At 43.0% G+C, this 14013-nt stretch overlaps 1 pseudogene; it reads right to left on the bottom strand.

Annotated features, from left to right (window-relative positions):
* Positions 1 to 7206: 7206 nt before the first annotated feature.
* On the bottom strand, positions 7207 to 9248 carry LOC115897569 (annotated as a pseudogene).
* Positions 9249 to 14013: the final 4765 nt, after the last annotated feature.

Raw genomic sequence — 14013 nt, 5'->3', positions numbered from 1 at the left:
CTCAGGTCACCTCAACGGGGGAAGAGGATGAGCTCAGTGCACAGGAGGACACCTTCTGCAGCTGGGCCGTGCACATTTTCAAGGTCGGTTCCCAGCCAGAGTTGCCTCACAGCAGGGACATGACAGGGGATGCGCGGGTAAAGGTTGTACAGGCACGAGGGGATGGAAGGTACAACTGGGCCATACGTGAGTCAGCACTTCTCTTCCTTCTTGTGCTCTGTCTAGATGCGTTACAATTTGCAGACGAATTCCTTTGAGATGCTCCCATAGACTGAGGCCATGTGTGTCGTCTGCACTCTCCATCCCCATTATGTTCCTGGATCAAGTAGAATTTGACCAATTTAAGGAGTAGACAATACAGGGGGAGCAGAAAGGAGAGAAAGGGAGGGAAATTCTTTGCAATCCTCTCAGACACCATGGACACCAGGAACAATTTCATCATGCCACATCATTTGTAGGCAATCGCCAATTGCTTGGGATATGGAACAACTGGAACTCTCATTCATAGCAGACTGGAGTGTAAAATAATCCAACTTAGAAAACCATGGCAAGGGCGTGGTGGCTCATGCCTGTAATCTCAGCACTTTGAGAGGCTGAAGTGGGAGGATTACTTGAGTCCAGGAGACTTGAGACCAGCCTGGGCAAGATCGGAAAACCCTGTCTCTACATATAATTTAAAAAACAGATTAGCCAGGTTGTGATGGTGCACAGCTTGTGGTCCCAGCTACGTGGGAGGCTGAGGTGGGAGGCTCACTCAACCCCAGGAGGACAAGGCTGCAATGAAGTATCATCCACCACTGCACTCCAGCCTGGGCAACAGAGCAAGACTCTGTCTCAAAAAATTAAAAAATAAAAAGAAAGAAAAACTGCTTGGTGAGATTGTAATACAGTCAAATATCTACGTCTAGTGTTCTGGCTTTTCTACTTCTAAAAAGTTAGCCAAGAGAAAGGAAAACTGTATTGTCTGTTTTTAACAGCTTTACTCACCATAGCCCCAGGCTGGAAACAATGCAAATGGTCACCAACAGGAGAAAGGAGAAATGAATCATTGGTTTTCATACAACAGAGTGGCCCTCAGCAATAATATGGAGCTAGGCCACAGGAAACAGCAATGGTCCTCGCAATTGAGCAGAAGCAGCCAGATCCAAACAGACACACGCTGTGAGAATTCCATTCGAGTCAAGTTGAACAACAGGCCAGAATGGCAGTCACCCTTGGGGGTCACTGACTGGGAGGGGCACGAAGGAGTCTTCCAGAGGCTGGAAATGTTCTGGATCTGGTTCTGGGTGGTGGTCGCACAGGTGTTTACCTCCATTAAAAATAGGCTGAGGCTAGGGTGAAGCAGGCTGACACCTCTTAATTCAGCACTTTGGGAGGCTGAGGCAGGGAGGATTACTTGAGCCCAGGAGTTTGACACCAGCCTGGGCAGCATGGCAAGACTTTGTCTCTACTAAAAATCAAACAAATTAGTGGAGCATGGTGGTGCACGCCTGTAGTCCAAGCTACAGGGAGGCTGAGGCAGGAAGACTGCTTCAGCCTGGGAGGCTGAGGCCACAGTGAGCTATGATTGTACCACTGCACTCCAGGTTCGGTGACAGAGCAAGACCCTGTCACCAAACAAAACAAAACAACACTCAAACAGAAAACCAGGGTCTACATTTTCCTCTACCTAGACAATATCTCCGGAAAATACTGCTAAAAGAAAAATTCTCCCAGAGCCCAAGGAGACACAGGCACAGCTCAGAGTTCCAGCAAATCAGCACCTTAGCATCAACTTGAGCCTGGGAGGTGAGTCACAGGTAAGCAGTCCACTAGTGAGTCCAGCCCATAAAGGAGGGCCCTGTGCACCAAGCCTTGCCTGGAGGCCACAGTCATTCCTACTATCCATCAAAAGTTTAATGGCTAAACAATGTGTGCAAAATACATAAAATGTGCCAGGTGCAGTGGCTCACTCCTGTAATCCCAGCAATTTGGGAGGCCGAGATGGGCAGATCACAAGGTCAAGAGATAGAGACCATCCTGGCTAACATGGTGAAACCCCGTCTCTACTAAAAATACACAAAAATTAGCTGGGCGTGGTGGCGGGCCTCTGTGGTCCCAGCTACTCAGGCGGCTGAGGCAGGAGAATGGCATGAATCTGGGAGGCGGAGCTTGTAGTGAGGCGAGGTCCTGCCACTGTACTGCAGCCTGGGCAACAGAGCAAGATTCCCTCTCAAAAGAAAAAGAAAAAGAAAAAAAAGGAATCAAACTGGGTATGTGCCTTTAGAGGCGTTGTACATTTTCAGCATTGTAAATGAATAGAAATGAATAACAATACTTTGGTCCATAGATTTTTGGTATCTTAACTAGTTTTGGATCTCTTCCACTAAAAGGATTGCCTCTTGAACCTTGTTAGGATTATAAGTACTGAAGGCAAACTGTCTGGGTTTGAATTTCCTTCTGTCCCTTGCACTATGCCTGGATTCAATTTCTAGCTCTGCTTATTAAGTTTATTTAAGGTGATGATCTTTGGGCAAATGTCTTAGCTTCTGTTTTCCCAAGTAAATGGACACAATAGTTGCTACCTTGTGAAAGAATCATACATTTGCCCAGCCTTTACCAAGTAGCATCAGTCTTCAGTTTTAGTCTTTGGTGATTCTGGATTTGGAGTGTGAGGGGGTGTTGGGGTGGAGGGTGGTGTGTGTGTGTGTAGCACTTAATTGCATGCAGAAAGGAAAAGATATTTTTGATAACCCAGAGGCAGCTTTTCTCTGCTTTTGTTTCAATAGGGAAGAAGGGAGTTTGGAGAGGGAAAGGAATTCTGTTCAATACTAAGCTCTCTTCCTCAAAATCAGAAGTATATAGAACATGTAATAATTTACAGAACTTCTAGACTTCAACAATCTGATTTTTTTCTTAATTTGTTTTTATTTGTATAGGTTCAGACTGAGCTAAAGTTAATCTGTGGCGACGTTCTGGATGTACTGGACAAACACCTCATTCCAGCAGCTACCACTGAAAAGTCCAAAGTTTTCTATTATGAAATGTAGGTTCTATACTAAGAACTAACAAGTGTACTTCAATAATTTTAGACACTCTCAGGAATAATTGGCTTTGTGTCTTTTTTTCTTAGACATTTCACATTATTTTCCTTATTAAAACCAAAAATCCCACATAAATGAACAGAGGAGCCTCTAAATATCAACAAAGTTATCACTTGATAGACTAGAATTAAACAAGCAGGTGGTTCCAAGAAATGGCACAAGAGTATTAATCACAAAATAAACTTTCTACATGAAACATTCAGCCAGCACTGTGCAATATGTGGCCGTTTGGGGGAGGGAAATGAGATAGGTCCCATGAAAGCAAAAGAATATAAATAACTAAAGCAAAAGCCAATGCATTTTTATAATAGCCTGACCATCTTTCTATTCCAACATCAACTATCCTTCTAACATTAAACAATTGTTTTTAAATAAAAGTTGGAAACCTACATAGAAGAAAGTCATGATTCTAAAAAGGCCAACTTTTAATCTTACATTTTCCTTTCTAGTATAGAACCTAAAATTCATAATAGAAAACCTTGGACTTGCCAGTGGTAGCTGCTGGAATGAGGTGTTTGTCCAGTGCATCCAGAAGGTCGCCACAGATTAACTTAGGTCAGTCTCAACCTGAAACATAAAAATAAATTTAAAAAGAATCAGATTGTTGAAGTCTAGAAATTATGCAAATTATTACACATTCTATCTACCTCCGGTTTTGTGGAGGAGAGCTTCGTATTAAAGATAAATCATATCCCTCTCCAAACACCCTTCTTCCCTGTTGACACAAAAGCAGAAAACAGCTGCCTCTCCGTTATCAAAAGTATCTTTTCCTTTCCTCATGCAATTAAGTGCTACACACACATACACACACAGACACACCACCCCCCACCCTAGCACCCCCTCACACTCCAAATTCAGAATCAACAATGAGTAAAACTGAACACTGATGCTACTTGGTAAATGCTGGTCAATTACATGACTCTTTCACAAGGTAGCAACTATTGTGTCCATTTACTTGGGAAAACAGAAGCTAAGACATTTGCTCAAAGATCATCACCTTAAAAGAACTTAATAAGCAGTGCTAGGATTTGAATCCAGGAAGGGTGCAAGGAACAGAACAAAATTCAAACCCAGGCAGTTTGCCTTCAGTACTTACAATCCTAACAAGGTTCAAGAGTCAATCCCTTTAGTGGAAGAGATCCAGAACGAGTTAACATACCAAAAATCTACGGACCAAAGTATTGCAACAAGGTACAGCTAAGGTTATGTCTGCTGTCCCGGTGCAATTATTATAGTGACCCCTTTCACTCTCGGAAGTGTCTGGATTTCGATGAAAAAGCATATGATCACCCTACTAAAGAGAGGAAATTAGCCAGAAGACCCATGTGTCCATTTTAAACAGTGTGGACTGGCCCACAGTCCCGTGTCACTGCCCAGCTGAGCGGTGTGCACCACCTCTGCCTCGCCCTACCCCTCCCTGCCCCGGGCTCCACGAAGGTTGGAGCGGAACCCTCGGCTCCCGCGCTGCTCTGGTGCCACCTGCAGGTTACCTGTGGGAACTGCTTCTCCACACCCCGACCCCGGACAACCTTGGGCTTGGCCAAAAGACACTCCGAGCACGCGAAGCCCCGACTAGGGAGTTGGCTGGACCCTGAAGTCCACGTTACAGAATAAGATGGGCCCAGCTTAAACCAACAGAGCCCAGCTCCTCCTCTTTCTACCCACTCCTGTCCTGTCTCATTTTGTAGACGGGAAACTGAAGCCTAACTCAGATTTTTCATTGGTAGGATTGTGAAGCATACAGTTGGAGCCTCCCAGGTGCCATTCCCCACATCTCTTGTCTTTCCCCTAATACGTTAGGATAGTGGGGAAGCAAGAGAGCTTAAGCTCACTAAGCTCCTAACGTGTACAGGGCAGAGTGGGCACTTTTCTCTCCAGCCTCGCACTTGATGGGAAATACGTGATCACACAACTAGGAGACAGGATCAGAGTGGGCTCGCGATGTGCTCACCGTCTGTCAGCTGAAACTGGAACCCAGTGTGAATGTGTCAGTCTAAATACAGAGCTCTATGCATGTTCCTCTCTATTCCCTTGGTCACCAATACCAATTCCCAAGGCAGAACCCCAGGAGGGCTGGACTGAAGGACCTGGAGGTAATAGAAAACAGCTCAAGAGTGGTGTACGCGTCACTGGAATTTGGATTCCCCTGTGTTGGAGCCTGTGAATTGCTTCTGGCAGTAAACTGAGGACACTGTAGGGTTCACCTTCTTTTAGGGATCACAGTTCTGCTCGACCTATCTCCAATGTTCAAAAACTATTGTTTTATATGTTTTGTTCCATTTTTCTAGTTGTTCAAGGTGGGAGGCAAATCTGGTCCCTGTTATCAATCATGGCCACAGGTAGAGGTTGCAGGATGTTGTTTATGTCTGTATCTTTCTTTTTTTTTTTTGAGACAGGATCTCACTCTGTCACCCCAAGTGGCACCATCTCACCTCACTGCCACCTCCACTTTGTGGCCTCAAATGATCCTCCCACCTCAGCCTCCCAAAGTGCTGGGATTACAGGTGTGAGCCACTGTGCCTGGCCTAAAACTGTATCTTTCTTATTATCAGTGAAGTTAAATATTTTTTCCTGTGTGTCAGCAGCATTTGCGTTTCTTTTTCTTTGAACTCTCATATATGTTTTCAATTTTTCTTAGAATTGTTGGTCTTTGTCTTCTCTACTTTTGGAATAGAATGAATATGATATTAATTGTACTTCAAATTGTGACCATGATGGAGTACCTGTATTGATGATTGTCTCCCAGCATGAACAACTACAAAGCTGGACAAAGTATATGAAGAAATTGTCTTCAGACATTGGGCAATAGGCAGTTCCAGGTACAATCCGAGAGAAGGGAATCACATGAAGTGACTGCTACATTTTTCTGGTGGGGAGTTTCCAAACCCTCAATGACAGCACCAGGAAGCAGAGTCCAAGCCAAGAGGATCAGTCTTGTTTGGTGGAGGAAACAGAGACTGCTGCTCAGGTCTGCTAAAATGCGTGTGGCAGAGTATCAGAAAGGACAGAGTTGAAGAGAAGGAGCCCCAGAAATCTTATAGAGGTTGCTGCAGGTGCTTGGCCAAATCCCAAATGATGAATGCGCAGATTGAGACTCTGCAAGGCCCAACACAGAACAGCCAATGGGGAGCTGAAAGCTAAACAGTAATTTCAGTGGTCACAGACTACTGGAGACATATCTGAATTCTGGCTCAGCCAGAGTCTCCAGGCTTGGAATCTGAGGTCTTGATGAATATCCCAGACATTCACAGGAGGGTCTAGAAGGCCATGCCTTGGGATTAAGGAAGATTCCCTAGGAATAAGGGCAAAACTAAAAAACAGCTCACCCTAACAAAACCTAAAATGTAGCCTTGACACACGTGATCCAGTTAACCCATCAGTAATTTAATTCCCTGCCAAAACAAAACAACACTAGAGTAGGATAACATAATCCACATCTCTACAATGAAGGTTCACAATGTCCAACAGCTCAAGAAACAATTACTAGACCCCACCCACACCCTCTTTTTGGATATCTGGCCCCTCCTCGAGTCTCTGGAAAGGGCAGCACTACAAATCCAGGGACAACAAGGGAACTCCCACCCTCACTGCTAGGCAGATCAGATTCTCTCTCCTGCTCATTGGAAATGACACAGAGAGTTTTCAATAGATTTTTTGCAGAGGAGCATCTGTATGGAAAGGTCCAGTAACACTGGACCAGGGATACTACCAGGACAAGCCAAAGCCTCAGAGGCTGGAGGAGCCTGGAGCACATGCCGAATGCTCATCTGCAGAGCAAAGCACAAGCATAGAGCAGAAGTGCAGAGTGAAGGCATGCAGGAGAGGAAAGTCACCTCCCAGCCCAGGCCTTCCATGGTGTGGTCCTATTTTGAGTTTTGTACTTAGATGTCTGTGAGGTTGCCTGTTGTATTCTTAATACAAATCCCACTTAAGTCAGCCTAGAATAGGTCAAGATAAATGTAATGACTTGACTTGGCTGGAGTGCAGTGGCGTGATCACGGCTCAGGGTAGCCTCAACTTCCTGGGCTCAGGTGATCCCCTTCTGCCTCCCAAGTAGCTGGGACTACAGGTGTGAGCCAACTTGCCCAGTTAATTTTTTGTATTTTTCTGATGAAAATATTTTTCAGAAGAAATCTATGTACATTATCACTGACTGCTTTTTCTTCATCTTCTGTGAATGTGTAGGTGTTTGTGTCTCTTGTGTTTCTTCCTTTACACAGGATATGGGCTGTTTGAAAACTATTTCGTTATCTTCATCATCATCATTCATTTCAGCCACTTCAGATTTTCGTTTCTGTAAAAATGTTGATGTAAAACCAATGTGGGGCCCTAGATATCCACTGTCTTCTCAGGAGTGTCAGAAGTGCCTAAAACCTTTTTCTTCTTCCTACATAAAACCTGGGCTTTTGTAGACATCTGACAATTCATTTTTGAAATACTTTCCATTTTCTGTAAAATCAAACAAGGAAAATCATAATCAAGTCCTTTTAAGCTAGTTTCTTCCTGAGTAATCCCTCTTTCTTTTTAAATCACTCCTCCTTCCGTAGCTTTTGTGTAAGTGCTGATTCTAATTATACATTTCACTGATGGATATGATGGCTGCTTAAATGGAATATTCCAGTCTTGAAAGAGTTCTTTCTGTACTTTTTCAGGTGGCATAAAATGACTCTCCAAGAGTCTTTCACCAAACAGGTAGCTGTTCATTGTTTCAGCAACTACCTTGGCAAAATCCTCAGACTTAAACTCCACAAAAGCATAGTGTTTGCTATTTCTGGCCTTTATTTCTGGATAGTCTGAACCTTGTAACAGTGCCTTGTAACTGGGAGAAATAGGAAAGGATCTGGGTTTCATTCAGTAGGTTAGGTAGGTGGCACACATAGACTACTCCAGAAGAAGGTTGTTCTAGTTTTTGTGTTTTGTTTTGTTTCTGAGATGGAGTTTCACTCTTGTTGCCCAGGCTGGAGTGCGATGGCATGATCTCGACTCACCGCAACCTCTACCTCCTGGATTCAAGCGATTCTCCTGCCTTAGCCTCCTGAGTAGCTGAGATTACAGGCATGCACCACCACACCTGGCTAATTTTTGTATTTTTTGTAGAGACAGGGTTTCTCCCTGTTGGTCAGGCTGGTCTAGGACTCCTGGACCCAAGGGATCTGCCTGCCTTGGACTCCCAAAGTCCTGCAATTATAGGCATGAGTCACTGCACCCAGTCCAGCCTTGACTTTGAAATATATGTTGTACATGCAGTCAGCAGTGAACTCTGGGGGAACACCAAAGATGAGAAAAATGAGAGAAGAGATACCTCCAATTAAAGGAGTTAAGACCAGATGCTTGAACTTATGTTTTAAAAAGTCACTGCAAGCCGGGCGCGGTGGCTCAAGCCTGTAATCCCAGCACTTTGGGAGGCTGAGACAGGCGGATCACGAGGTCAGGAGATCGAGACCATCCTGGCTAACATGGTGAAACCCCGTCTCTACTAAAAATACAAAAAACTAGCTGGGCGAGGTGGCGGGCGCCTGTAGTCCCAGCTACTCCGGAGGCTGAGGCAGGAGAATGGCGTAAACCCGGGAGGCGGAGCTTGCAGTGAGCTGAGATCCGGCCACTGCACTCCAGCCCGGGCGACAGAGCAAGACTCCGTCTCAAAAAAAAAAAAAAAAAAAAAAAAAGTCACTGCAGGTTGGGCACGGTGGCTGATGCCTGTAGATAGAGCACTTTGGGAGGCTGAAGTGGGTGAACCACTTGAGCCTAGAAGTTGGAGACTACCGTGGGCAACATGGCAAAACCCCATCGGTACACAAAATAAAATTAGCCAGACGAGGTGGCGCCTGTGGTCCCAGCTACTTGGGAGGCTAAGGTGGGAGGTCGAGGCTGCAGTGAGCTGAGATCCACCACTCCACTGCAGCCTGCATGACAGAGTGACACCCTGTCTTAAAAAAAAAAAAAAAAATCACTGTTTTGTGGTTTTCTGGGTGAAACCTCTGCTTCCATAAGAAAAAAGGGGGTTGAGACAGTATGTATTACTAATTCAAAATCATAACCAGATGTTTAAAGTAAATCATTGTATCTATTGTTTAAAAACCAACCTCAGGATTATTAAAAGTTAGTTTTATTGGGTTTTTCTTTAAGCTGGACTGGTTCACTCAGGTCTGTCACTTCCAAGCCCATGTTTTCCTACTTTTTAACCCTATTTGGAAGGAAAACTGCAGCTAAGATTATGATCCATCCTGAGATGAAAAGTTTCACACATATACACCACACATACCCCCCACCACAGTATGATGACACAGTGACCCAACCTTAGGCTAATGGTACCACTGACAGCAAATGCATTTTTTATTCTAATTTTTTTCTTTATTTCTTCTAACAGCAGCAAATGCATTTAACCATTTATTGAGATTCTCAACAGCTACGATTTGGTTTGTAGAGCAAATTGTTTACAAAGTAATTGTTTCCATTTTTGATATTTTAATGAAAATTATGTTCTTCAGTTTTAAAGGTCTGTCCCTCTCCCAAAGAAAGACTAATAACTACCTACCAAGTAATGATTTTTTAGGAAAAGAACAAAAGCAAAAGCAGCTTTTAAACACTTCTGGAACATGGGTAAGCTTCCAAAGTCAAGACCTTCTGGGCCCAGTGGAGGTGCTAGGCTGCCTCAGGACGCCATCAGCACTTCCCCATCCACAACATCCTCAGCAGCGGGAAGCCATGTGCCAACCCCGGGGGGCTTCCTGTTCACAAGCTCCCCTCTCTTTTTCCTCTCCACCCTTGCTGCTGGGCCTCCCCTCCAAATCTGCCTAACGAAGGCAGCAGGGTCTTTAATACTGTTCGGCTTTGTCAGTGGGGAAAGTGTATTCTAGAAAGCTGAGAGATTCCCTGGTCCAGTCTGGGGGAGGAAAAAATACGCAGTGTAGCATAGATGGTTTCACTTGTCCACTCAGACACATGCTCATACTTATTCGATGGATGTATCAGATGCTTCAAAAGTCCTGATGTGTAGTAGCACACAAGTTGCTTGTAAAAAAGAAGTTGTAAAATTATAAAAATATCTGCAGCAGTTCAGGCTCCTGATGACAAAGCTGGTTCTGCTAAGTAGTTATTTTGACATGCACAGCAGCTTTCCCTAGAAGTCCTGTGTTCCGGGGGTTTCATTTAGACCACAGGAAGTTGAAATTGAAGTTTAAAAGGTTCTCTGCTGACAAAATATGCTATATCCATTGGTGGACTTCTACTCAGTAATGAAAGGAGCAAACTACCAAAACCTGTCATATGTCATGGACCAACCTCAAAAACATTAGCTAAGTAAAAAAAAACCAGAGAGGAGAACACATATTCTATAATTCCATTGATTTGAAATGTCCAGAAAAGGCAAGTTGACAGACCGAAATGGTCTGATTTACCTCAAGAGGTAGGGATTCAAGCTCTCCAGAGTACATGTGATACACACATGAGAAAAAATAAGGAAAAGGAATTTCAATGCAAATAAATGAAAATAATGCTTCTCCCTGATTATGAAGAAAATCACATTCTTTTTGTAATAATTTGGAAGACAAAATATGAAGAGAAGTCTTTAATGTTGCCACTCAAAACGTTCTGGCTTGTTGTTTTTTATACTTCTTTATGCATTTGAACATTTTAAAAAGTAGAATCATAACATATAGTCTTTTGTCACTATGTTTTGGGCATATTTCTATGGCAGTAAATATATCCTTGGCATCATCCTTTTTAAAAGCTTGATGTATATTAAGTTAATCATTGCCACCCCAGAAGTAAATTTTCTTATATATATATTTTAATGGATGCAAGCAAGCATTTTTGGGCTGAATTCATAGAAGTAGAATTTCTGGAGGAGAATAACATAAAACACTTTTAAGATGTTTCATAGAAATTTTCAAATTATCCTGCAGAAAAATTGGTTCAGAGTTTATACACCCAAAGTAGCAGAGCTCCAGTGTCTCCCTTCCATTTGTCCACTTTACTGGTATTTAAGGAGAAAATCTCATTGTTTTCATTACATTTCTTTGGTTTCTACTGCTTTTGAACTTTTTTTTTTTTTTTTTTTTTTTTTTTTTTTTTTTTTTTTAAGATGGAGTCTTGCTGTATAGCCCAGGCTGGAATGCAACTGTGCAATCTCGGCTCACTGCAACCTCTGTCTCCTGGGTTCAAGCCATTCTCCTGCCTCAGCTTCCCAAGCAGCTGGGATTACAGGTGTCTGCCACCATACCTGGCTAATTTTTGTATTTTTTAGTACAGATGGGGTTTCACCATGTTGGTCAGGCCAGTCTCGAACTCCTGACGTCAGGTGTTCCACCTGCCTTGGCCTCCTAAAGTGCTGGGATTACAGGCGTGAGCCATGGCACCCAGACTTGAATCTTTTTATATGCTTATTGATCATTTTTTTCCTTATGGGAAGTGCCTGTTTCTCCATTGCCTATTTTGTGGCCAACCTCCAAAGTCGCATTTCACTTAAATTTTATCCTGCTGATTGAAAGCATTTTAATATAAACAGAAGCAGGACAGACTGTAATTATGTAGATCTTGCTCTGTCACCCAGACTGGAGTGCAGCGGCATGATCGTAGCTACCACAGCCTTGTACTGCTGAGCTGAAGCAATTTTCCTACCTCATCCTCCCAAGTAGCTAGGACTACAGGCGTGTGCCACGATGCCCAGCTAATTCTTAAAAATTTTTGTAGAGATGTGAAATCACTGTGCTGCCCAGGCTGGTCTTGAACTCCTGACATAAAGTGATCCTCCCACCTTGGTTTGCCAACGTGCTGGGATTACAGGCGTGAACTACTGCTCCCGGCCGAGAGCTCATTTTGTTTGCTAGTGAAGTTCTTGGTATCTTTTTATGTTTGAGGCTTTGATGCTAGTGCTGAAGTATTACACTCACCATCTGAGGTTTACAGGACTTTTGTTTTTAATATTGAACAGATGGAACTGTTTAGTTCTGTATCTTTGCAGGCATACAAAATGCGCCTACCAGGATTCTGCTTTACATCCATTGAAAGCAAGAAGTAATACAGTAAAACTTTGCCTGGCTTAGAGGCTTTGAAAGAATGGAGTATTTTGATTTAATTCTATTAACTTGGAAGTGTGAAGGTGAAAAGAATTCAAAACTTACATTTCTGGTTGAATGCAATTTGAAAACAGCCAATGATTCCACTTTTCTTCTCTAGTAAGCTTGGACATTTCAATCTACTTGGTGTTTTATTATGGAACTGCTAGTGTGCCTGCGACTTACATTGTGAAGATATGTTTTTAAAACTTGAGAGGTAAGAGGGTGTAAATGGTATTGTATTAGATCAGACTGGATGAGCACTGACATTGTAAATATACTTTTTAGAGTGAATCTCTGATTGCCACTTGTTTTCTTATTAACTCATAAAAATAAAACACATTGGATGGAGGGTGGGAGTAGGAAGGAGACTTATGTCTTTTAATTGCAATGTCATGGTTTCATATCAAGACAGAACATATAGTATCCCTGGCTTTGGACCTACAGAAGGAAACACATTTTTCTACCTACTGTGTGCCGGAGGTGCTTGAACATCTGGAGGGATTACTGCAGCACAGATGGCTGAGCCCTACTCCAGAGTTTCTGATTCACCAGGTCCAGGGTGGGGCCTGAGAATTTGCACCTATAAAAAGTTCTCAAGTTCTGCCGGTGCTGCTAGTCCAGAGACTACATTTTTGAGAACCACTCTTGTCTACTAACTGTGAATTGTAAAACTCTAGAAAAAAGCTTAGTTTGGTGTAGGAAAAGAAGCTCACAGGTTATGGAGCAAATCGTGAAAGATTTAACCCTTGATCTCAGCCTAGTGTGGAATTCAGGTAACAAGCAATACACAGTGACATAACACAGTTCTTGGTTTTCATGATTGTGAGTCACAGCCAAGTATCAAGTGAGAAATTAAGTTTCATTTGCAAGGCTTAGAGAGGTCAGGTGATTCTAGAAAAAATAGACCTTGTATATACTTTAAACCAGAAAGAGCTTTGAGTGCTTATTAAGTTGAAAGCTTTGTGTTTTTATTTACTTTTGACTATTTTTTTCTTTCTTTTTTTTTTTTTTTTTTTTGAGATGGAGTCTCACTCTGTCGCCCAGGCTGGAGTGCAGTGGTGTGAGTTTGGCTCCCTGCAACTTCCATCTCCCGGGTTCAAGTTATTCTCCTGCCTCAGCCTCCTGAGTAGCTGGGATTACAGGTACCCACCACCACACCTGGCTAGCTTTGTATTTTTAGTAGAGATGGGGTTTCACCATGTTGGCCAGGCTGATCTTGAACTCCTGACCTAAGGTGATCCACCCACCTAGGCTTCCCAAAATGTTGGGATTACAGGTGTGAGCCACTGCACCCAGCCCAAAAGCTTTGTGTTTTTAAAGATATTAGACATGTTTCTTGTTTTAAAAAAATCTTAATAATGTAGGAGAATAAAAGAAATGTTTTTCCAAAAAAGAGAAATGATTGTGATTATTCTACCTTATTGGAATGTTGGATAATATAGTCCACTTCATTAATCATCAAACATGCTATGGATTTTCCATTTTTATAGGATTTGTGTCTCAATTGAGGTAATACTGGTAATTCTTGTACTCCATCTGGAGATGAAAAATGTAGGCCAAAATCATAGACCATGCATAGAAGCTGGATAATGAAGACAGCTCTGGAGGAACATGTATTCACACACACACACTGACACACATATATTTAGAGTATAAAGACATATATCTTTTAAAGTTTATTTTGAACGTTTTAAAGCAAAAGCCAGCCCCCCACCCCCTGGAGTAGGCAGGCCCCGCCCCTCTCCCCAACTGGGCGGGGACAGCAGTTGCATGGGCAGCTTTCGTTGTGATGCCACAGGTCCCTCTGGACACACTGCTCCCTGGCCACGCCTCCTTTCCCTTTCATCTTTCTCATTGACCAATGGGCTTGG

Source organism: Rhinopithecus roxellana, chromosome 5, assembly GCF_007565055.1.
Source record: "Rhinopithecus roxellana isolate Shanxi Qingling chromosome 5, ASM756505v1, whole genome shotgun sequence".
NCBI classification, from domain to species: Eukaryota; Metazoa; Chordata; class Mammalia; order Primates; family Cercopithecidae; genus Rhinopithecus; species Rhinopithecus roxellana.
This window is presented reverse-complemented; position numbering and strand designations above follow the sequence as displayed.